This window comes from Meles meles, chromosome 20 (assembly GCF_922984935.1).
Source record: "Meles meles chromosome 20, mMelMel3.1 paternal haplotype, whole genome shotgun sequence".
NCBI lineage: Eukaryota > Metazoa > Chordata > Mammalia > Carnivora > Mustelidae > Meles > Meles meles.
In genome coordinates, this window is record NC_060085.1 from 53687885 (window position 1) to 53713754 (window position 25870).

The 25870-nt window shown below is 48.2% G+C and overlaps 1 protein-coding gene across 2 annotated transcripts in view; it reads left to right on the plus strand.

Moving 5' to 3' along the window:
- Positions 1–286: 286 nt before the first annotated feature.
- HRH1 (histamine receptor H1) overlaps positions 287–25870 on the plus strand; it is an 80944-nt gene continuing 55360 nt past the window's right edge. Inside the window, exon 1 of one of the 2 annotated variants that reach the window (XM_045989807.1) lies at positions 287–503. The gene's annotated coding sequence lies outside the window, so the exon portion shown is untranslated. Of the gene's footprint in view, positions 504–24870; positions 24925–25870 lie in introns of those variants that run through there. The other variant, XM_045989808.1, reaches the window with a different exon arrangement.

The window sequence follows — 25870 nt, forward strand, 5'->3', positions numbered from 1 at the left end:
TCTCTGACTTTCCATCTCTCCTTCTTTATCTGGACTTACCTATTTTGGTCTTTGAGAGTGGCGGTGGGGAGTTCTCGCCAGGGTTCTGACCAATCTTTTTTTTTTTTTTTTTAAATTCTGACCCTTTGTCACATCTCTCTCCAACCCCGAGGAGACGTACCGCAGCGCCCAGCCCGAGGCTGGGGTGCGCGGCGGGAGGTGCGAGAAGGTTTCAGAGCCCAAGGCGCCCCATAGCGCCCGTTGGCGCCCCATAGCGCCCGTTCGCGCCCCCTCCCGGTGTGGGGGCGGACGTGGGAGGTCCGCCCGAGGCGACGGCGCTGCAGGCCCGCGGGCCTGGGTCTCCGCCTCCCTCCCCCGCTGGCCCCCCTCGGCTCGGCTCCTCCTCCGGAGCCCCGCCTTCGCTGTCCGCTCACTCTGCGCCCCCGCAGCCGCCGCCGCGGAGCCCCGAGCAGCCTGGCCGCCGCACTCGCGGCGCCACCAAACTTTCCCCGGAGCCGGCGCCGGTGAGTCAGAACGGAGCGCGGGCAGGGTGCGGGCAGGGCGAGGGCAGGGACCGCAGCGGGCCCGCAGCGGCAGGGCGAGGCTGTGCGCTGGCCGTTGGGATCTGGGCATCCTTGTGGAGCAGAGGAGACCGCGGGAGCCGACTGGCGCGGGGTGGGCGCGCTTGGGGTCTCCAGGGACCCCGGCGGCTTGGGGCGGGTCCCGCAACGCGGCTTGCTGCAGGGAACCCTCCCTGATACACCGTTCTGGCGCCGCGCCCCGACGCGCAGACACCTGTGGCTTCCACGGGGTTCGCCAGGGTGCGCGCCCCGGGCATCTGCCTTGGGGCTCCGGGGCTGAGAGGGCGAGTCTCCAGCTTTCCCAGAGCTGCCCTGACTCTGAGTTGGATGCTGACCGCAGTCCCAATCCATTTGCTGAGTGCGTTAATGTGTGCCAGGCGCTGGGCATCCATTACCTCTTGGGATTCTCCCTGTAATGCCAGGAACCAGGTATTGTTACACCCATCTTACAGAAGAGGAAACTGAGACTTAGGGAAAGTTGTGCCCAGGGGGTCAACCGAGTCAAAGAGAGAGCCGGGGTTTTGAGCCCCAGTTGGCCTGACTCAAACCACTTAACTTCACACGGGCAAGCCCTGGGTTCAACGTCACCAAGTGTCCAGTATGGGAAGGTCAAGACCACGGCCAGCGGCCTTCTGCGACTAGGCTGCAAGCCCAGGAGGGATGGTACACATCCTCAGTGTACCTCTTGGAGGATCCTTTGGAAAAATGGTTTGTCATTACTGCCAGCGTGTGGATTTCGGTTGCCAAAGCGCATTGGGGCTGCTCTTTCAGGGCAAGCGTGAGAGGGGACCAGATTCTGGAAGTTGCTCTAGATTTTTCTGGAAGGAGCCAAGGAAGTGAAGAGCAGAATCTGGAGTGCAGCAGTCTTTTATGGAAGCCACTTTCTCTCTCTGGGTGATTACCTCCCACCTACCCCACCCCCCCAAATCCTTCAATGTCTTTGAGGTGTCCGCTCAGCCTGGCTGCCGATAGTTCAGAGATGCTCCTGGCAAGATCGCTGTTCTCCGGTAGGGGGCTCCCACCTCAGACCTAGCACCTGACAAGAGAGGACCGGTGCTTGTCTTACTATGTGAGCCTGACTGGAATGCTCTGGGGTAACTCATTCCTGGATGGGGGGGTAGGCCCCTGTGAGTGGAGCACAGATGGAGTCTATCTCCAGAACATGGAAGAAAGGTGATTTGGGGGTATGATATAGCCCCATTCTTGGCAGCCAGGAAAGAGCGTAGACTGGGAGAGGAAGAGAGAGAGAGGACGGATCATAGTGTCATTATGCATTATCCCATTTAGTTCTCACAGCAACCTTACAAGATAGGCACTGTTATTACAGCCTCATTGAACAGATCGTTTGTTGAGGCTCAGAGGGGTTAAGTAACTTACCTGAGTTTGTCCTGCTGGTCTGTGGCAGAATTGGCATTGAACACAAATCTTACTTGATTCCTTCCAGATTATCAGTGAAACAGGCTGCAGATAGGACCTTAGGGCCCTCCTACTTGTGGCTGGCAGCACAAAGGTAAAGAGTAGGGTCCCTGATGCGTGCACACCACTTTCTTTTTCTCTGATGGGTGTCTTGCGGGAAGCCTGCTGCTGAGTGGGTTATCATTCACAGGAATCCCTGACAGCCCCATGTAAATATGCTAGTATGATTCAGGGCTGGCTGGAGCCTCATCAGAGCCCAAGTCTGTCTGAGGCTGCCTGGCTCTATCAAGAGGCATTTCCCCTGGAGGAGGGAGGGTCTGTGGACAGGGGAGGGACCGCCTGGTACCATTTTCAAGTGTGATGTTGATCCTTTCTGAGGCAAGAGATGGCCCAGCAGTCCCTGTCCATGATTTCAGAGCTGGGTGAAGACTGAAGCTGCCTGCAAAGGAATCTGTAGATCTGAGGAGATTGGGCAGTCCTGGGCTGGAAGTGCTCCCTCCTGGCCCTCAGCTGAGTGTCCAAGGGAGGAAGAACTTGTATCCGAACCTCCTGACCCTGGACTCTCTCAGAAGTCCATGTTTGCACTTTCCTTTTCACAAGTGAGTTGTACCTAGCAGAAATGGAATGGCCTGTCCTTAACAAAGAGGAGGGATAGGGAGGAGAGCAAAATTGTGGATCCTGGAACTGGCTCAAATCCCAGTGCTGTTTCTGAGCTCTGTGGCCTTGGGTCAGTTGCTACGACTCTCGTTTCTCAGTTTCCTCATTTCTAGAATAGGAAGGTTCATAGCACCTTCCTCACTGAGTTGCTGAAAGAATTGTGTTCATATGCACAAAGCACTTAAATGGGGCATGTAATACATTAACGTGCTATTTAAAAGTTAGTTGTCATGACTGTAGTATTAAGATCAAACAGGCCCAGCTCTGTACCCTGGCTCTGCCGTCTGCAAGCTGCCTCACCAGTGCAAGCCTCTTGCTTTCTCATTTGTCAAGTGGGAGACATAAGTGTGTGTCCAGGAAATCTTAGCGTGGTTCCTGGCTTTAAATAGCCCAAAACTCAATGTCGCGGGGCAGACTTACCGAAACTCCTGGCACCATGCAGATGCAGATGCTGAGCATGACTACAATTAGCACTGTTACGGTGAACCTCATTCCTTCACACAGTAGCTTGAACTGCATGACTTCAGCTTGGTTCTGTGGGCCATGGGTTTGGGACAGTTTTCTGACTTCTCTGTTGGGAAGTAAAGGGTTCTTCCTATCTTTTAGCCAGGATCTCTTCATGATCTTTCTCAAGTCTGAGCCTGGGCCTCTCAGTGGCTGTGCATGGTACGTTTGAAATTCATTTCATAAGGTGTCCCAGCCAAGGCAAAAGCCTCAACAGAACACACCACTTGAGCTGCCTTTCAGACTGTCCTACTGACTTGGGATATTTTGTGCACCTTCCAAATGAATGGACACAACCAGAGTTCTGAAAATGTTGTCTCTTAAAGACAGAATGGTGAGATTAAAACAAAACAAAACAAAAAAAGCCCTCAGGGTTAGAACCCCAACCCTTTGAGCTTGGGCATTAGTCTTTTCATCTGCAAAATGGCCCTAATCACATTTCCCAGTGTCTGGTTCTCGGAATCATGTCAAGATGGAAAAGCAGAGAAAAGGAAAAAAGCAAAGAATTACATGCAATTGTAAGTAATTCTCATTAGCATTCAGGCAAAGCATTAGCTGTAACTGCTCCTGATCCAAGACGTTGTATCTGAAGGATGTACCTGGCAGAGGATCATTCAAGCCCCAGTCACCTGCTGCCCTCCCTCTCACAGTGATGCTGAGCATTTCTGAATCTCAGGATGGAATTATAATAAAGCTCCTGTATCTTATTTATAAGTGACTCACTTCTGCCATTAATGGTGGCAGAGGACTCAGGCGCACACTCTTTGGGAACAATGTCACTGATGTCATGGGAGGGGGGGCCAGGATGCCTCTCCTCGTTTATGCATTCATCTTCCCTGCTGTAATTCTCCAGTGATAACGCACGAGGATCACATGGCTGGGATCGAAGCTGACAGCTCTCAATTTGTGCAGCAGCTTGCATGGCAAGGCCCATTGAAATTTGCCTCTGCCAGCAGAATGGATGTTACAAATCAGTACATCACAACAGAGGGAGTGGAGTAGAGGAGGTTGAGGAAGACACCTCCAGGGAGTGGTTAAAAACGTGGACTCTGGCGTTCAATAGGCCTGAGTTTGAATCTTGGTTCTGCCAGCTCATTAGTTGTGGTATGAATTTTGGCCATCTTCCCAGCTAGACCAGCACTTTTGATCGAGCAGGGTCCATCGCTATCTTTTTCTCCATGGTATTCTTATCTCCTGGTACATAAGGGGTTCATGAATGAAGAAATGGGTATACAAATGACAAGTTGCTAGATTGAGTCTCAACTTTCTCATCTGTAAGATGGAGTTAATATAGCACCCACCTTGTAGGTTGCTGTGAGTACTGAGTGAGGAAATGCTACACACAGAATGAGCACTCAGCAATGCGCTTGGTGACAAATTGATGAGCAGAGTCTGCAGAGTGAGAACGTTTTCCCCACCCTCAGACAAACAAAGGGTCATGAGAATCCCTGTATTTACACAGCACTCTACAAAGTGCTGTCATATCTGTTGACCCCTGACAACTAGGGAGAATGGCTCTTTCTGTTTTACAGGTGAGGAAACAGGTTCAGAGGAGTTGGTGGGATGCCCAGAGTCACAGTTAGAAGCGGCAGGAAGTAAAATATAAGTGAGTTTGCTCTGATCTGCTACCTAATACTGAGAGCTTTCTGTTGCCCCACTGGGGGCTATATAGTGCAGTATTTAGTCTTTCATGAACATGGTATCTCTCTGCATTATTTACGGTATCTTTAACTTCTTATTGTATAGTTTCCCAATTTTGCCTTGGTGGTCTTGCACATCTTTTGTTAGATATATTCCTACTTATTTGATGTCTTGCATACATTATAAATTATATACATACATATATATATATTTCATCTTCCGTTGTTTACATTTTGGAAAAATATGTTTGCATTTTGTATGTTGATTTCTTATCTAGAAATCCTGCTAAGCTGTCTTACTTATTATAAAAGTATATTTGTAGATTCTTTTGGAAACAATGTGTATAGATTTGTAGGCAGTGCAAATAACAGTTTTTCTTCCTTTCCAATCCTTTCCTTTTTTTTTCCCTTTTTTCCTTGCCTTATAGCCCTAAGACTTCAGTATAAGAGTGAATTGAAAAGGCGATAGTGGACATCTTGCCTTTTGTAGTTATTATGGAGGAGCTGTCCAAGTTGACAATTAGGTATGTTTAGTCTAAGATTTTGGTAGATAATTTTTTATCAGATTAAAGGAATCCCTTTCTAATTCATGTTTGCCACTTACTCTTTTTCTTTCTTTTCTCCTCCTCCTACCCCTTCTTCCCCTCCTCTTTCTTCTTCTTTTTGGTTGTAAAAAAAGGACAGATGTTTTTTTCTGCATCTGCTCAGATAGTCACATGATTTTCCTCTTTCCATCTGTTAACACAGTGAAGCACACTGACTTTCTCATTTCTGAAATCAACCCAACTTGGGTCATCCTGTAGTATCTTTATTGCTGGATGATTTCTGCTCACTTTTTTTGTTGAGGATTTGCACGTTATGTTTTCATGAGTGAGATCTGCTGGTGATTTTTCTTTCTGGTACTTACTTGTCAGGCTTTGGTACCAAGGTTATGCTGGCCTCGTGAAACGAGGTGGGCAGTGTTCCCACTTCTTCAGTTCTCTAGAAGAGATTATGTAAGCTGGGTGTTGTTTTTGTGGAATATTTGGTGAACTCACCAGTGAGGACCCAGAGGACAGAAGCTGAAGAAAACGGTGGGGAGGACAGCTGGTTTCAGCTCTGTCCAAAGTGGAACTTCCTAACAGCAAGAGGTTCAGGCTGCCTCAGATAGGGGTTCAGGGATTGTGAACCCCAGCTCTCCTGAGTGCTGCAGGAAGAGCCCAGCCTTGGATACTGGGTAGGGTTTTTGCAACCAGGGATCCTGGATGAAGGGAGCTCAGCCCAGGGTGAGAGTCTGATGCCTATGAGCTCCACCTGAGTGTCCTCCTGCTTCTAAAATTCCCATGGCTGCAAACAGTGTGCTCACCATGCATTATTAGTCTGTGGTGTCCACAGATGGAGGGACCTGCCTCCACGGACTATTTGTCTTCCAGTTGGTAGGAGAGGCTTTCCCTCTCTGTGATATCAGTTTGCCTGGAGTCCCCAGATTGGAACCTGGGACCACACCCCTCCGGCTGATTCCCCCCACCCACTGTCCCACTGGGGTAGCTGGATCTGGGCAAACCTCTCAGCCCAGTCTTCCCTCCACCTTCTTTTACCCAAAGCACCAAGGTGCTATGCTAATTTGGATCATCTCTCTTAATCCCCAGAACAATGCTATAAGTTAGTGACTGTTATCCCCATCATTCACATTAGGAAAACAAGGTTTGGGGTCATCATTATCTCAATGGTTTCCAATTTCACACTGAATTATCCTTCTCTAAGCTATTTGAGTTTGGGTGTAAATTAAAGGTACATCTTAATTTGCTTTTCACATCTTTAACCAGCTGCCCCCATCCAGTTTACGGCCACTTTCTTCCCTTCCTCACCCGTATGGCACCTGTATCAGACACTAATAAACTCCGTATGGTCAGAGGCAGAACCACAGCAATGCACAACTCCAGGGGACACCAGTCACAGTCTCCCATCTTGGGCCTCAGGGTGATGAGCTGGAAACCTTGTCATTACTAGCAGGTTTCTTCCCAGGCTCTGTGTTCTGATGTTGACCTTTCTGATGATTCCAGCAGCTGACCAGCTGACAGGATTGTGGTGGGAAGCAGAGGGCAGATGCCAGCTGGGCATAGGAGAGTGGTGGGGACCGCACCGCGATGCTCCTATGATTAGCTCTGTACTGGATGTGGTAAGAGTTGGCAAAGACATCTTCCTTTGTCTTCATTTTCTTTTCTTTTTTCTTTTTTTTTCCCCTCCCTTTTAAACTTTTCTAGGCAGTTTTTGCTTAACTTATTCCTTCTAAGAACTTTGTTTATTTACAGACTTTTCTCTATTTCTGGAGGAAATCATCATTAAATAAATTCATCCTGCTGTCCCTCGGCCTGACCTATGTGAGACATAGTCTATCACCAGCCCACACATGTGGTCTGAAACGTCTGCCAACATGACTGTTGATCCTGGGCCGAGACGGAAGCCTCACTTTCTTTCCTCTGTCCTCAGCACCTAACTGCCTGAATGGTGGGTCCACCCCAGTGGGCCCAACGTGGGCCTCTGGTAGATCTAGTTTCAGCCTCCCTGGGGAAGGGCGGTGTAGCTTTTCAAAGTGCTTCCTATGGACTCCCCAGAACAAACTGGGGGGAGGCGAGGAACTGTGAATTCTGGATTTAAATCAGGTCATCACAATCTCTTGAAAACAAGTTCCTGTGAGACAGAAAGAGAGAAAATGTTGTGTAGATAAATTTAGTAGGGTAAGTGACACTTGTAAATTCAGCTTATGGTCAGAGCAGAGATCCCAGGGCCAGATGATGCAGGTCTGGACTCTGGCCCCACCACTGACCAGAGTATGTCCAGGGCAAATCATCCCACCTATCTTTCCTTTGATCCCCTCAAGTATAAAGCGGGGTTACTGACTGTAGTGACTTACAGCATCGCTGTGAGTAATAAGTAAGTCATGAATTTCAAAAGAATTAATATTTGAAAAGGATTTACCACAGAGTCTGGCAACTCATAAATGTTTATAAAATAAACCAATTAGTAAGTAAACATGTGATGGATTTCTTCTCCCCTAAGAGATCAGGAGTCATTTTTGTCATGTTCCAGAACAAACCCCACTGGGTTTTAAAAGTTGAAATGGTGTCAATCCTCTGCATCAATTTCTGGTCCTCCTTGTGTGATTGGTGGTTTTGGCATGAAGATATTTTCTCAGATCACACTGGAAGCTTCTTGAGGGCGTGCTGTATGCCACTTAGCTGAAGCACTCCAAGATAAGATTCTTTTAAAAGGTACCAGAACCCAAAGATAGTGGGTTTAGTGGCAGTATTTGGGATTTCACATCCTGATGCCATCAGTAGTTACCTCCTTGGCCTCAGAGGAAGCACTGCAATCTCCCTGGCCTCAGTTTCCATATTTATAAAAAGGAATAATAATAATTATTATTATTATTTTTTTTCTCACAGCATTAGGGAGCACCTCTTCTCCTAAGCCTGCAGTGACTGATCTTCTCATCACCGAAGTCCCCTCTTTGGAGAGGCCTTCCCCGACTACCCTGGTTTGGCTTCCTGTCCCCACTCCAATCCGGTTCCTCTCTACTGATTTTCTTCCTAGTGCCCATCAGCCTTCCAGCCCCAGGGGTGGAAGGATGTCATCTGCCTGGTTTACTGCTATACCCACAATGACTCCATTAGTAAGCCCTGAGCACCTAGTAGGTGTGCATTAAAAACTTACTAGAGGAAGAAAGTAAGGGCACAGCTAGAGTCTTAAAGACAAGGGCATGCCTGATCCCGCGGAGGGTAGCAGACACTGGTGAGATGGGAATGTACCTGGTACTTTGTAGTATTCACACACCCAAAAATGCTTTTAGGCATTTCAAGAGTAGTAAGAAGCACTGAACAAAGATGGGTTCTTTATCATGATTATATCAAGGATGCAGTCAATATTTGTCCATTATGGATTGATTGGTTCTCCCAGCACCCAACACCAGGCTTGACTGAGGCCCCGAGGAGCTCGATAAACAAGTTGGGGACAGAGGACAGGGTTTCTCCTTCTCTTCTCTCCTTTTGGGGCTGGAAGGCGGGGGCGATACATAGCACTCCTTTGCCTGACTTGCGTTCTGGCCCAGCTGAGAGTTCTGCTCAGCCGGACAGCTGGAGAACAATGTGTCACCATTAGCACTGATTGCAGTAACCCTGGCAGTTACGGCTGAAGGCCAGAACAGTGTCCCCACCTGCCTGGGTGCAGGCAGTGTGGGGCCCCACAGGGGCGTAGCCCTGCCTCCTTCCTGGTAGAGAGCCCAGTCAGATACATGCTTCCTGCAGGCAGGCTGGCTTCTAGGGGAAGCAGAGAAGGGAGTGAGTAATACTTGCCTATTTCATCTCTGCAACTCACTCATAAACATGTGGCACGTGGCACAGACCCAGGAGATGAGCAAATGAGGAGGTGGGGGAGGCCAGGGGTATGAAGGTAGTGAAGTTCCCATTACCTGGAAGGAAACGTGTGGAAGGAAATAGGACAAGAAGCCTCCACAGAGGTAGGGACAGCTGGGGGCCTCTGACACCTGCTCATTATGTATACCAGCAGACTCTGAAAAAAGGAGAGCTGTGGCCCTTCTGAGCCTCCCGATCCAGCTGACCAGGGAAAAGAACTGCCGTCTGTTGGGGAAAGCACGCCAGGCCAGGGCTTTCCATTCATGATGTGGCCAGTTCCCTCCACAGTCCTGTGAGATAAGAATGAGTGTGCCCATTTTATCAATAAGAACACTGAGGTCTGAGATGTTGACGAACTTATGCTAGCGTGGAACTGGAGAGACCTGTAAGGAGGCTATTACAGTCTCCAGATGAGGGAATGTGGTCACTTGGACAGGAGGTGGTGGCAGTGGGAAGAATGGGACACACTGTCACTATTTTGGAACAGATGCGTTGGGACAGACAGGTGGTTGAGTGTGGTGAGTCTGGCTGGGGCGTTACTTTAGAACAGTGTTAAAGCAGTGCCATCAGGTAACTCATGGGTTTTTCTGCTTGTTTCTCGCATTTTGGGTAGAATAGACAGGATCCTTCTGGGGAGATTATTCGAAGAATTAAGAATTCCACAGGCACCACATCTGCACGTCTCAGCGGAACTGAAACTCATGATCACTCACTCTTAATTGGGAGTGCCAGCTGGAGCATGCTGGGAGAGAATGAATGAGAACACACAGGGGTGAGGTTGGGGCCAAGGGAAAAGATGCTTGGGTCTGTGAGAGTAAAGAAGGGGGTCCCACCCTCCCCCTCTGCTTTTCCTCCCTCCCTTAGTATTGACAGCTGCTGAACCCACTGCCCTGTCCTGTTCCCCGAAGCCGAGCTCCCTCTGCAGCCCCCCTATTCCAGCCTGGGCTAGGCCTGCTCTCCCCCCAGGAACCCCTACAACACTCTGCTCCCCCACCCCACCACCAAGGGCTCTTTGCCAGGCACAAATCTGATCATGTCAATTCCCTGCTCGAAATCCAGTGGCATCCTCCATAGCCATTAAATAGAATGAAACCGGAGTATCACAGCTTGGGAAGATGTCCACGGTAAACATGCCATTAAGAAAAGAGGATGTGGCAGGATAGCTCTGACAGTGTAGGATGGCACAGTGTACCAGTCAGAGCGTGGGTTCTGGGGCCATGCTGAGTTTGAACCCCAGCTCTGCCCCTTGATAGCTGTGTAACCAGGAGCAAATTCTTAGTGTCTCTGGGCTTCAGACTTCTCGTCAGAACAATGGGAATGAGAGCAGTGCTCACTCCCAAAGGGTTGAGAGGGCTAAAGGAGGGCTTAGCCCAGTGCTTGGCTCCTAGCAGCACTCAATAAGCGGTCATCATCATGGTCATAACTGTATATATTCACATACATTTATATGTGAATATAAACCTCTCTCTCCTTTCATCTCATTCTTCAGAACTCAGATTCAGAAGTCTCCTCTTCCAGGAAGTCTTTCTTAAACACTGCCCGCCCCCTTAAAGGCTAGGCTAGAACTCTTCTCTGGACTCACAGTACCCCCGGTCTTACCTCTACCACACGTATTACTCCTTGTTGTAGCCATCTATCTGCTCATGGCTGTAAGCAGCCTGAGGACACAGGCTGTGGCTGGCTCTCCCATTAGATCCCTGGTACCCATCACAGTGTGGGGGGCATAGTAAGCCCTCAGAAAATATTTGTTGAATGAATGCATGGGTGAAAGAGTCAATCTGAACAGGGCTTTGAAATAGAAGTTTTCGATGGATAGGGGCGTAGAGGAAGAACATTTTGGGCAGAGGGAAGAGTGTGAGCAAAGGCATGTGGGTGGGAGGGAAGGAACAGTCTTCGGGAAGAGTAAGTAGGCTGGTCAGGCCACATCATAGAGTATGACCACGGAGGGACAGAAAGTACTAAGGTTGGAAGGTAGGTAGGGAGCCCAAGAAATGTCATGTAAACAAAAGGAAAGTAGATGTAATGAGGGTGGGTACAGAGAAGGAAGTGATCTACGTGGGGGGAATCATGCCCTTCTGTCACTCGTACGCTGATCCCCCAGACTGGCTGTGTCCTCAGCATAATGTAAAACAAACACCTGCTTTACCAGTCTCTTTCCACCTCCAGACTGCACCAAACTTCGCAAGAGATGGAAATGTGTGTTTTCTCTGTCTTTTTTCTAAAGCTCTTCTTGCCCACAAACATCAGCTCTTTCCTTCTCCATACCTGCTTTCCTCTGCCATCAATGGCTATAGACATAGATTGTGTTGTGCGTTCTGATATCTGGATCCTAGTATAAATCACTCCAGTTTTTGTGGGAGTAGAGGATTTACGGCTTCTCTACTTAATCAAAACCATCCATGTGACTCTGCTTCCTTTATGGAGTTCCTGTGTCAAAGCGGCAACAGAAACAGACGGCAGTTCAGTCCTTGGTCGGAGGCTGACTTTGGTCTTTTGACCAGAGTTCCTGCAAAAGAAGTCCTCACTTATGGTTTTAGAGCTCCATGGAGCCCTTGCCAAACCTAAACAGGCAAGGGCTGCCTGGGTTCAGCGGCAGGTGAAGAAAAGGAAAGCAGGAGTTGGAGTCTGTTGTGGGGATCGTGCCCCTGCTGTGTGCTGGGGACGCTGCAGTGGACAGGCAGACACACCCATTGCCTTGACAGGGTGGCAGAGAAGACAGACACTGGACAAGTCACAGTGAAACAGGATGTAAGGTTCTCAGCTGGGAAAGTGCAATGTTAAAGGAGGCTCAGAAAGGCTGAGTGACTCGCCCAAGGTTTAGCTTGGCTAAACAGCTAGTTTAGCCAACCCGGCATTTGAACAGAGATCTTCTGACCTTTTTCCTTAGTGCCATGAAGCCCCTAAAGTTAATTGCTCAGAAAATTTTAGGAATCGTTCAAAGTCAGGCAATCCTGACTCTTCCCTTGGCATCCCAGGATATATTCTTCCATTCATTTCATGCCTCTATAGATATGAAATGTGGATCTTTCGAGATGTGAGTTCTAGGGTGGGTGGCAAGAGTCAGTCACAGCACTAAACCCTGGATTCCCTGTATGGAGAGCTCACTGATACCAAGAGATTTTACTCTTTCCTTTCTGTTACAAGCTGGAAAAGCAGGCAGGCAAATAGGGAAGAAAACTCAAGCGGGGCATTTGGCTCTGCAGATTGAAGCAGGGAGCTTGAGTGAGGGACAGGGATTCAGATGCGCAGGGTTTGGACACCCAAGTTGCCCCATCAGTGCTGAGTTCTCTAATGGCGAGCTCAACAATGCCAGTTCCGAACACCCAGGGCTCTCTGCGTCCTTGGTCGCTAGGGGAAACCAAGCGTTTTCCTGGTGAATGCATCTTACTCCCTTTCATCCCAGACACAGAGCTCTGTGTGTATCTGTGCACTAAATGTTACTTTGTAAATAGTGCAGTAGGGGGCAGATCTCAACTTCTAGCTTGTTCCCTTACAGCATTGCCCTCACACATCACTGGCATCACCTAACACAAGGCACTGGTAATAATGGCACGCACTGAGCATCTACTATGTGTCTGACGTCGTGCTGAGCACTTTATATTGTCAGCTCATCTGGCCCTCTAAATAGTCTCATGAGGTCAGGACTGTTGTTGTCCCTGTTTTAATGATGAGGAGCCCAGGATCACACAGTCAGAAAGTGGAGGAACTGGGATCCACAGCCAGATCTGGCTCCCAGCCCGTCTTCTTTCCCACGTTGTTTAGGGGACATTAGAGCTACGAAGGTCTCTCCTTCAAAGGAGGAATGTGGGCCTGGCAGAGGGAGGGGGACTGGCTCAGGGTCACACCTCCTATAATGACAGAGCTGGCTCTAGAACCCAGGTCTTGTGGCCTCCGTGGGCACCACCGCTGGCTTTGCACAGACCGTTCTCTTTCTGAGACTTCCCACATCAAATCTAGACTCCAGGCCAGAGTTCCATCCACGGACTCTGCGCATTGGTCCCCATCCACGCTGGACAACTCACCCTTCCCCGGACACTCCTCGTGGCTCCTCATCACCATGACTTTGCTGCCATCATACCTCCCACTTCCCCTGTTCCCTCTTAATTGTACACGTCAAACAAGTGAATTTTTTTCTAGGGATTTCTTTTTTATTGTGATAAAATATACATAACAAAGTGCAAAGTGAGGGAATCTTATGATTTGTAGATTATATCTCAGTGCCACTGTTAAGAAAGAAAGAAAGAAGGAAGGAAAGAAAGAAAGAAAAGGAGGCAGGGGAATGATTGTTCTGGGTTCCCCCTTCCGTGGTGACTCTTCCAGGAAGCCTTCCCTGTTAGTTATTTAGGGCTATAGCGACTGGACTCGAGATGCACCCTGGGGTGTATGATCCGCATATAATGGAATGTGAGAAAGACAAAAAATAGTGTCGTGGCTGTCAAGTGACAGTGTCAGGCCCCACAGGGAACTGGAGGGTCATGCAGATCCAGTGTTCCTCCGTTCCCCTTTCTAGGACAGGGACAGTGAAGGGCCTCAGCAACCTGCTCCTCAGCTTTGACTATTCCTGCTGATGCCAGCTGGTTCTTCTTTTTGCTCCACGGCACCTTTAATTCATTCAACAAACATTTATTGAGCATCTACTGTCTACCAGGCCCTCCTCTAGGCACTTGGGACACTCAGCAGACAAAGCAGGCAAAGATGTCTACCCAGACGAGCCTCTGTGCTGCTTCCGGGATCCTGCTGGCTCAATTATGACCTCTGTGTGTCGTTGTTTCTGTGACCTCATGGCTTTGGATGTTTGTCCCTGATTTCTACCAACTGCGGCTGTTCTGTATGTTTCACATTCTGCATTTCAAGAGTCAGATTTATAGTTGGGGTTAGCTTGTTTCTGGTTGTACAGAAACTTTGCCCCAGGCCACCCCACAGATAACCCATGAATGACTGTCTAGGACTGTTCTGGGGGCTAAGATACAGGCATGAACAAGATGAAAGGTGCTGCCTTCTTAGCGCTTATTCTCTAGTAGGGGGACAGGTGGGAGATATGTCAACAAGTGAATATAAAATGCCGTGATGAAGAGTGGTAAATGATAAGCAGGGTGGGAAAATTGGGGGTGTTCATTCACGTGGGTAGGCAGGGTAGCATATGAATCAAGTGAGGAACTGGAGCATAAGGGAAAAACCTTCTGGGCAAAGGAAGCAGCAAGGCCCTGAGCTGGAGTTGGTCTGGAATGTTCTAGAAAGAGGAAGGAAACCTGCGTGGCTAGAGCAGAGTGTGCAGAGTGAGCAGAGTGTGCAAGGGCAAGTGTAGGGGATCGAGTCAGAGTCATGGGGTCAGGCAGGCGAGGCCTCGATAGCCATTGTGAGGACCTGGCTTTTGTTCAGAGGACATTGGGAGCCTCCAATGACGTGATCAAATGTGCAATAGAGAGCATCACCCTGGCTGCTGTGTGGGAGATACACTGTAGGGAGGGAAGAGTGGTGGCAGAATGACTCCAGGGAGGCTACTGCCGTCTTTCAAGCAGGAGGCAGTGGTGGCCTAGTCCAGGGTATAGTGTGGATGCGATGAGGTGTGATAAGCTCCCAGGCCTATTTTGAAGAACTGAGCATAATCAGTCTGGTTACCCGGTTATCCGGGCAGACGCAAAGGGTGCCTCCTGCCTGAGGGGCTTACTTTGGGTGCCACCAATGAGTTTCCTGATCTGCAACAAGAGAATAATAACTGTGCCTCCCTCCTGGGGTCATTGTGAGGACCCTAGCAGGTCAGGGGGTGCCCAGTAAACGAAGGCCATTATTGTTAGGAACACAGGAGGTGGGGCAGCATACAAGGGACACCTCTGGGTTGGACTGCTTCTGGTGGATTTTGGGTAGCCGTGGCTCTGCTCTGCCCAGAACCCTGGGGTTGGGACCTTTCCAGTTGGAAATGGAGCACAGACCCCTTTACTGAAATCCAAACAAGAGCCTGGGGCTTGCCCTAACTTATTTCTGTCCTCACAGTCCCTTGGAGCAATGGAACTCACCGATCCCATTCTAGAGTCTCAGAGAGGTGAAGGGATTCATCCAGGGGCCTGTGGCAAGTGTCAGACTTCAGGACTTGACCTGTGGCCAAGGGGCAGAGTGATATAGTGATTAAAGGCCTGGACCTGGGGCCTCCAGAAGTCTAAGTTTGAATCTTGGCTCTGCTCCGTGTGATCCTGAGGATGTTGTTTACCCTCTCTGTGTGTCAGTTTCCTTAACTATGAAATAGGACAATACCAGGTTCCTTGCTTTGTTGAGGTGAGCTGTAGGGAGGGGCTGGGTGTCAAGTCTTGGACAGGACCCACACAGAGTAGGTACTCAACAGCTAAGACCTCTCCTCTGTCACCCCCAGGCCTGTGTCTCTGTGGCTCCTGCCCAGCATCCTTGCTAGCATTTCGAAGTAGATGCCTCATTGCCAGATGCTGTCATGGAAACCAAGAGGTGGGGGAGTAGGAGAGGCCTAGAAAAGGTCCAGGGGGAGGGGACATCATTCCCTTGCTCACCCTCTGGCCCACCTCAGCCAGCTCATTATAGCAGAGATGGCTCAGAGAAACAGAGTGGGGGGTGGGAGGCCAGGCCGTGATGGGGGAGACAAAGGCTAGCTGGGCTCATCCGGAGGCTTTGTTCCTGTAGGGAGTGTGGGACACAGGGCACCACCTGTGGGGCCAACTCACAGCCACCTCCCAGGCCCCCCAAGGCTTGGACAGGCCGAAGCCGGATGTGACTCATTCTGGAATCCCTTATCCACCTGTGTTCTTTCCACCCTTTCAAGAGGCAGTACATTCATTGTCTTGCCCTTTGAAACAACCTCCCTACTGTACCTCTATCAAGTCAAAGCTGACAACCCTTCTGGCTGTGTCTGTGAATTGATATAAAAAATGAGTTGCTCACTGTCTTGCAGCAAGAACAGCTCCATTTGGAGACCTAATCCCCCTATCCAGGTGCCCTTTAATAGTTAGATCCCTTTGACACTTGTCTCAAGGAAAGGGTCCCCTTCCCACTTCTCCATACCCCAGCCCTCTGGATCTCCATCCCCAACGCCTACTGCCTCCTCCTCCCCCAGCATGTGCACACTGTTAGGCCTCCTCTCCCCTATTTAGAATGCACACTTCAAGCCCTGCAGCTTTGGAGGAACTCAGAAGAAGGACCCCAGAGCTTGGAGTCACACAAAACTTAGAATCCCCACTTGCACACTCCATGACAGGTCAGCGACCTCTGGGAGTCCCAGTTTTCTTATCTGTCCAAGGGGGTCTGATAGGTGGATCTGCCTCACAGGACTCAATGATTTAACCCAGGCAAAGCAACTGCAAACTGCATTACCATTATTTTCACTTCACACCTTTCTTTAAATTCAGGAGCAGGCAAGGAAGCAGGAAAAAAACAAAAACCCCAAAACACACTTTGTTTATAATATTAAGTCTTTTCTCTTCAAGATGGAAAGAATCTGCTGAACTCTTTTCTTGGAGGAGATGTTACCAGCTTTGGATCAGAGTACCAGACGTTTATCACACGCCTCCTATGTGCCAGGCTCTGTGCTAGGCACTGGAGAGACAAAGGGGACAAGGCCTGACCCATGCTTTTGAACTCGCAGCATGGTGGGGAAGGCAGACATATATCCACTCAGTCTCGGTGTAGTAAGACCATATATGCCATGGTCTAGATGGACGCAAGGCTCACAGCTGCACAGACGTTGGCAGGGTTAGGTGGGAGTACTTAGCTCAGCCTAAGGGTGTGCCCGCCTAGTTTTCAAAGATGAGTCGGATGAAATTCAGCAAAATGAGATAAAATGAGCTTACAGGCAGAAGTTGTGGTCTCAGCAGAACAAAATAGCATTCCAGCTAAATGGCATGGTGTGTGCAGGAAACTGTAAAGAATTAGGTTTTGCCAGAGCATAAAATAAAGCTTACAGGCAGGGAGTTGGTTGGAGATGGACACGCCTAGAGAGAGAAACAGGATCGTTAGGGATTGCCTCCCTTGATTTAATCTAGAATCTCCTCATCACAATGAGTGAAAGATTCAGGGTCGCCAGGTAGCCCAGTGGGTGGGTGGAAGGGTTTGCATGGCCCATTTATTCTCCAGAAACTTGTCCTCCGTGGAGTGGTCCTAGGACCAGCAGCAACAACATAACTTGGGAGCTTGTTAGGAAGGCAGAGCCGCAGGCCCTACCCCAGACTTGCAGAATCAGAATCTGCCTTTGAACACGATGACATACACACCTGACAAAATGAGGTGATGCCGCACCTGGAAGCATCTGGACCTCACCTGCTCAGCCTCCAGCTCTTGCTGCTCTTCAACCAGCGCAGGACCTGGAATAGGCATGTGGCTTGGTCTTAGATGAGGACTAAGAGGCCATTGCCCCAGTTTGGGGACTGCCCTCCAAGGGGACATGTCTGAATCTCTTTGACCACCTCCCTGGGGTCTCTTGCCGGTCTCAAGCAGGATCAAGTGGGATATATCAATACAACTTTCTTACTTATTTGTTAAGTAGAAAGTTGTCCTTTGTTCCTTATTAAAAAGAGTGTCCAAAATAAAAGATACGTGGACAGGAGATGTGGCGGGTGTTACTTACTTGGCTCCTTCTGTGAGATATGTCTGTCTTCGGGGACAGGGTACCTAGACCTTGTGCATGTCACTTTTATAGCCCCTTTGTTCATCCATGTGTTCTCTTGAGAAAAGGACAAAGGCTACAGAGTCTGCCACATCTCCCAGGACCTTGAAAATCAGGCCAAGTGGTTTGGACTTTTATCAGAGCACTAGGGAGACATCGGGGAGTTCCAAGGAAGGGAGTGGCAGAATATAGCTGACTGAAAGACCACTCTGCCAGCAGCAAGGAATTGGCAAGAAGGGTCTGGAGACTGATGTCAGGGTCCAAATGAGAAAAGATCAGGCCTGATTCTAGCCAGTGGCCCCATTTGGTGACGCTGCACCAGCTTTCAGGGGCCCATACTTTGTCCTGCTAAGTGGGTAATGACACAAGAATTCTGAGTTCATAACCTATCTAGTCTGCTGGAGACAGAAGTGGCTGCTAAGTTTGAAGCAGTCACTTAGAACTAGCTGAGAATAAAATTTGGAACCCTCTGTGTGTGATCTGTACCCAATGAGGTCATCTATTTAGAGCTGGACAGTTTAGGAACTGCTGGCTGGACTCTTGGCTTCCCCAGGGAACTCCTCTGGATTCTCACACTGGCCCCTGGGTGAACATAGAAGGGCCTGCTGAGGACTGTGGACCCCTGGGCCCAGCTGAGACGGGAGAAGAAGAGAGAGAAACAGAGCCTCAGAGGTCCTTCTGTTACCTTTACTGCATCTTGGTAGGAAGAAAGAACAGTGTTTCCCAAAGTTACTCTGTGGAACCCTGACTAGAAGAAGTTTCCATGGCTGCTTAAGTCTAGGAATGCTGCATGTCCTATCCCCTTCTTAGGGATTCACAGTGCCCATTAAAGCATGAGGACTTCAGGTCAGACAGATCCTGGCTTTGACTCTCAGCTTCACTGTTTACTGTGATCTTGGGCAGTGAACTTCACTTCATGGGTTGATTCAGTCTTGTCTGCAAAATGGAAATAATAGCAGTACCGATGACATAAAGTTACCATGAACATTCATGACATAATGCATGCATAGCACTGTCTTGCACATTAGGAAACATTAAACAAAGGATAGCTGTTAAATTATTATATTTGTAATGGTATTAAATTATTCATAAAAAATTATTTTAAATTTATAAATTATTACTGTCTTATTATTTTACCTTTAAAGGCTCTGAGAAATCCTGCAGTAGAATCTGCTTGACTTTGCTTAACTTAAGGTTTCTGAAATTTATTTGATTTTGGAGTCACATTTTTTACATAACATACAGGACTTTCTTAGGAAATTGTGCTCTGTGGGACTCTGGGATTTTTGTGTTTTGGGGACAGTCTGGGGAAGCCAATATCTCTGAACCAGAATTCTGTCTAAATATGGATCATTCTGGGTGTAGAGTTGTGTTTCATTCTCAGTTCCTTCTCCACTGCCTCTTCCCCCATGGTTATGACTCAGGAAGAAAGGCATGGGCTAACCATGCCAGAGTTGTAGGGCTAGCAGAATGAGGTGAGACTTGTGAGTCTAGCCCAAGACTTAGAGAACTCCTCCTCATCCCTCAATACCCCATTCCAATGTTAACGTCTCTCAGAAGGCTTCCCACCTTGCCTAGGCAGAATTAGTTGCCCATTTCCCCGTGAGATGGCCTTTAGAGTGAATGTCATACTCAACATGTACCACATTTAACTATAGTTATCTGTTACATGACCAGCTCCTCCCAGCTAGACCATGAACTTCTTATCTTGGTCCTCTCAGATGACACTTGATCAAGACCAGATTTCCTTCATCACCTTCTCTGAATTCCTTTTTTTTTTTTTTTTTTTTTTTTGTTTTAAGCAGGTGCTTTTAAGATTTTTATTTATTTATTTGACAGAGAGAGACAAAGTGAGAGAGGGAACACAAGCAGGGTGAGTGGAAGAGGGAGAAGCGGAGCAGGGAGCCCCATGTGGGGCTTGATCCCAGGACCCTGGGATCATGACCTGAGCTGAAGGAAGATGCTTAATGCCGTTAGCCACTCAGGCATTCCACCTTCTCTGAATTCCTAATGACTCAGCCAAAGAGAGGAGGTGTAAAGAGATGGCTCTGAGTCTTCTGAGGCTGGGAGGGGACCTCTCCGTTCTGACAACTCTGCGGGTTCCCATTGCCTTGGGGGAAGGAACCAGTTCCCGCTGATGGCCAAATGCGTGGTTCAAGGGCTGCCTGCGGTTTCTGAGAGCAGGAGATGAAAACTGGGATTACTGTGAGGAATCGAGAGCAAAGTTCAGAGAGCCACCAGAATGATAAGAAAAGCCAGCTCCCAGGGCCCATTCCAGAGTCTGTATGCCATGAACTGTCACTTGGTGGCTTATGTAGAACCAGCTGAGGGCTCCATGGATGCCTAACCATGGGAGGGACCACAGCTGTCTCCAGCACTCTGAGGCTGGCATGGGTCTGGTGCAGAGGGGCCTGGCTGATCCTGGAGGCTCAGGAGCCAGAGCCAGAACCTGGGAGGCGGTTCCTGGCAGGTCCCCACAGCCTACAGACTCACTGCAGGGCATGCCAGGGCCCCAGCAGTGGTGGGAAAAGTGGGGAAGATGAGCTCAAAACCAGTGCAGTGACTGGAGGAGCTTTGGACAATAGAACACACTCCACCCACACCACCCAGGGCAGCATTCAGTAGTGAATCAGGCCTGATTCACATGGTCCCAACAGGGGTGTCTTGGTTTCATGGTTTATATGGATCTCTCTCAGATTCTGGAGATCGGGATGCTGAGCCAGGCTGGAAGTGGCTGGTGTGGTTGAAACACTAAGGCCTGGTCACAGCTCAGTGTTCTAAGCTGGGGAGGATTCCATGGAGAAACAGCAACAAGGACATAATGGTAAATCAGTTCCTGTTGTTCCTGAGCACTTAATTTGTGCCCTTCCGCAGTCAACCTTATTGAACCCTCACTACAACCCTGTGAGGTGGCTATTTTATCCCCATTTTGCAGACAAGGAAGCTAAGGATCAGCAGGATTATACAAATCCCTCCAGGTCGTATAATTGTGAGCAGTAGAGCTGGGTTTCAAATTAAGTTTTTCTGGCTCCCAAAGCCTGGCTCCTATCCTTCGGCTCTACTATCCGTCATCTCAAAGAAATGGGAAAGATTCCCAGTTGTATGGACTAGACCAGTGGTTCTGAATCCCTCAGGCCCAATTCTCCCCCCACTTTTTAAAAAAAATATATATATTTTTTTATTTATTTGACAGAGAGAGATCACAAGTAGACAGAGAGGCAGGCAGAGAGAGAGAGAGAGAGGGAAGCAGGCTCCCCGCTGAGCAGAGAACCCGATGCGGGACTCGATCCCAGGACCCTGAGATCATGACCTGAGCCGAAGGCAGAGGAAGAGGGAGAAGCAGGCTCCCTGATCAGCAGGGAGCCTGATGCAGGACTCAATCCCAGGACCCTGGGATCACGACCTGAGCTGAAGGCAGCCGCTCAACCGACTGAGCCACCCACGTGCCCCCCAATGCTCCCTTTTATTACCAAAAGTTTGTGATGCCCTCTTTATCATCCTGAAATGCAGTTTGAACATAGATCAAACAACCTATCTACAAATAATAGTAAGAATAATAGTAGTAACTGCAAGAACGTAATTACCAGAATGTAATTCATAGAATGTAATGTACTACTAATGTAATTAGTAGAAACTAATCTTATGGTAAAGGAGAAATGAAAGGAAAACCATTTATAATGTAATAATAATACAGGTTTCACTACGTAAACCTCGGGCATGCCCACACTTGAAGATTTTCTGAAGCAGACAGAAGCCCGCAGCCACTTCTAGAATCAGGGAAATGCAGAGCTACAAATACAGGTGGATGTAGGTGTGTTGAATTGGCAGATCAAATGTCACCAACTGATTTAACCCATGGTCAAGCTCCTTCAATTTCAGAATGTATCACCTCCCCTCAGTTCACAAGATCAGAGCAATATTAGACAATTCAGAGCAGATCAAAACCATGTGTGTGTATGTACGTGAGTTCTTGCGTGTGTATGAGTTCTTGCATGTGTACGTACACGGAAGTAGGGGTTCTCGCATGTGTATATGCATGGAGGTAGGGGTTCTGGATTTAGATGATTATATCATGTGCTTCTGTCTACATGGAGTCCAGGGAACGTTTGAAAGGTAGGCAGGACAAAGGATGGTGCTTGTTGCATGGGTCATCATGGCCACTGCCCACGAAATGCCAGCTGTGCCCTCCAAATTACTGTGATAACTCAGAACACCGCCTCCACTTCCAGATGCTCCATAGGAGATACCCCCAAACACCAACACCCCTGTGTGTTGAAAGCATTTTTCCAGGCCAGCACGGTAGGGTGGTGGGCCTGAGGGTTAGAGAGGTACTCAGGCGCTGTGATTCTCACCCCACCACGCTAGAATATGCATTGCAGGCCTCTGGTTACAGTTCCAGGTGCCACCTACTGGTGAACCTGAAGGAGTCCAGTGTCTTAAGTTGGCTCAGGGACTATGCAGGATAAGCCCATAGCCAAGTAAGAAAAGGGGAAAAGAAATGAATGAATATTGAGTGCTTACTTTCAGCTAGGCACAAGGTCATCCTGTTCATGAGGGGCGAAGCCAGGATTCAAACTGGACCAACTCCAAAGGGGATAATCTCTCTTATACTTTTTTAAAATTAGGGTTGTAATGTGGGAGATTAATCTGATGGGAGTGTCAAGATAGTGTTATATACTCCGGAGCACAACCTGGAGTCAAGTACAACGCAGTCCTGCTACTCATCAGCTGAGTAACTTTGAAATAGCACTTCCCTCAGTCTTTGCTGGTGAACTCCTATTGATCCTTCAAAACCCAATTCCAATATAACCTCATTTGTGAATTATCCCTAGTTCCTCCAGGATGAGGGAGCAGTCCCTCTGAGCTCTGTGCTCCCGTCATTAACTCTCATCATGACACTTACCACCCTGGGTTGTGATTCCTGCTGTGTGTCTGTCTCCCCTACTTGATGATGAGCTCCTTGAGGGTGGAGACCTTGTTGAATTCCTTTTAACACCTCCACCCACTCCCCTCCACCCCAGTGTCCAACACAGCGCCATCCAGGTGCATCACGGGCATGAAAAGTGCAGAATTTATGTTTGATTGAATCAATTCACTTTGCCTGCTAAGTTGCTCAGAGAGCAGACCCTTCATGCTGGGTGACTAAGTAGAACAGGTCGCAGTCACCTGGGATTTGTGAGCTGTTTATGGCCTCCCTTTAAACACAGCAGCTTCTCAGTTGGCACAGATAGAGACAGGAGTCAGCCTGTCCCTGCGGCAATTCAGCCTCCCTCTGAAGAGGTTTATCCAAAAGAGTTCCCTCTGTGGGGTTTCTTTCAGACACATCTGCTTCCTGCAGGCATCTCTGTTATCTCTGCCCCTCCATGACCACATCAGAGCTTCCAGCAGCCAGGAAGAGGTGGCTGGATTGCATTAGGACCCAGGCCTCGGAGGGAGGAGGTGCTGTCCACCTGCCCCTGTCATCTTCCTTCAGCACACAGCCCTTTGCCTCGTACATACTTCATCCTCTTTTCTCCCACGGGGTTCAGGTTCATGTCCTCCCCAGACTGTGGCCTCTGGGTGCTGTCCTCCTTTCCTTCTGGGTCCAGGTTGTCGTCTTCCCTCCTGGGGGCCTATATATTTGGTCCATTCCCCAACCTAGTCTACGGGCACATCCCTCCTAAAGAGGGTGCCAAGGTCATGGACTTTGGGAACAGACCTGGTTTCAAATCCTAGGTCCCTTATTTCCCACCTAGGTGCCTGAAATGGATGGTATTGGTCAACTATCATATCTCCTTTACAGTTTCTGTGCGACCTCCCTCCAGCTCTCTGTGCTTTTTCTCCAAAGGTACACACTGGTACCCTCCCTAGACCTCAGTTACTTTTTCTTTTTAATAGCCTTATTAAGACATAGTTCACATACCATAAGCTTCATCCATTTAAAGTGCACATTTAATGTGATCAGTGTGTTTACAGAGACGTGCAACTATCACCATGATCTAATTTTAAAGCATTCTTATCACCCTGCAAAAAAACTCCTACCCATTACAGCTACTCCCCATTTCCTCCCTCACCCCAGCTCACCTTCCGGCCCCTGGCAACTGCTAATCCACTTTCCGTCTCTGTGAATTTGCCCATTCTGGACATTTCCCATAAATGGAACCATATAATATGTGGTTTTTCGTGGTATCTGGCTTCTTTCACTTTCACTTTTTCACGGAGCATAATGTTTTTAAGGTGTCATTCATGTTGTGGCGTATGTCAGAATTTCATTCCTTGTGGCTGAGTAGTATTCCATTGTGTGGATGCACCACATTTTGTGGATGGACATTTGGGTTGTTTCCACATTTGGGCTATTATGAATAATGCTGCTGTGAACAAGTTTTGGGGTGAATTTTGTTTTTATTTCTCTTGGGAATATTATGGGAATCATACTCTATGGGAATAATATATATACATAATATACATAAATATATATTATGCATCTATATGTATACACTTAGGAGTAGAATTTGTGTCATATGTAACTGTGTTTAATTTTTTGAGGAATTGCCTATTTTTCAAAGAGACTGCACTATTTTACAATCTCGTCAATATGTATGAAGATCCTAATTTCTCCACATCCTCGACAGCACCTATTTGTCTTTTTTATTTTAGCCTTGCTAGTGAGTGTGTAGTGATATTTCATTGTGGTTTTGATCTGCATGTCTTTGATGGCTAATGATGTTGGGCATTTTTTCATATGCTTATTGACCATTCATAGATCTTTGGAGAAAGATCTCCATTCAGAGTCTTTGCTCATTTGTTTAGTTGGGTTATTTGCCTTTTGTTGTTGTTGTTGTTGATTTGTAGGAGTTCTTTATATTTTCTAGATTATTACTTCCTTATCAGATATATGAGGCTTCGTTTCCCTCATCTTTAACTTGCTATTCTCTAGATTATGATACAAAGTATATAAGGTGCCTGTAAATACTAGGTAGCTGTTAGTTGGTATCATTAATGGAACATTCTTTAATTTTTTAATATTTATTTATTTAAGTAATCTCTACGTGCAGCGTGGGGCTTGAACTCACGAGCCTGAGATCAAGAGTCCCATGCCCCTCCAACTGAGCCAGCCAGGTATCCCAACAGAACATTGATTTCATTCACAAGGCCAGGTAAGCCTCCTGATATTATCCAATCTGTCCCTCCCTTCTCTCTACCCATTTCACAGATGAAGCAACTCAGGCCAGAGAAGGAAAGTTATTTCCTGCTCTTGGCTTCAGAAATGGTCCAAAGCAGATCTGCAGTGGAGTCCAGCTATGTGGCATTGGGCGGGTCACCCCTCTCCATGCACCTCAGTGTTTTCTTCTATAAAGCAGAGGTGGTGGGGTTGGGCGGGGGGGGGGGAGGGTTAGTTAGAGCTAGCCTGCACTGAGAAACTCCCATTTCAGACCGCAAGCATGGTCTGAAATGCTTCCTTGAACATCATCTTGTTCAGTCTTCCCAACTTCACAAAGTCATAGGTGTTCCTATCTGCCCATTTCACAGATGTAGAAACTGATACTCAGAGAGATGAAGTCCCTTGCCTGAGGCCTTCTGTCTGGGAAGTGACAGCATCAGGATTTTCCAACCTCAATGTCCTCTCTTTGGCTGACACACCATGACCCCCGGGGTACTCCATCTCGTGGATCACGCCAGGAAAGCACTTTTTTTTCCTTTTTCTCTTTTCTGTTCTTTATTGTGATTATAATCAGAACTTTCTAATCACCGCAGAGGAAACCTGAAGAAGCAGGAAAAGGTACTCCCACTCTGGTCATATCTGATGGTTGTACTACCTCTTGGACTGGCCGGATTTTAAACTCAGTCTAGGCCCAGCCAAGTCCCACCATATTGAAGTGGTAGCCTGGGGAGGCTAGAAGTTCACCATTCCCAGGGCCAACCCTGGCTTAGACTGTGCTGGTTTTGGGAAGCGAGATCCCTTAGGCCTTTCCTTCTAGAAGTCAGGCAGCTCTGAGTGCTAACTGGCTGGGGGAGGGGGTTCTCTTGGGCAGAGGGGCTCCGATTCTAAAACGGTGGTTCTCAGCCCAGAGTGGTTTGGCCCCCACTGGGCATTTTTCTACA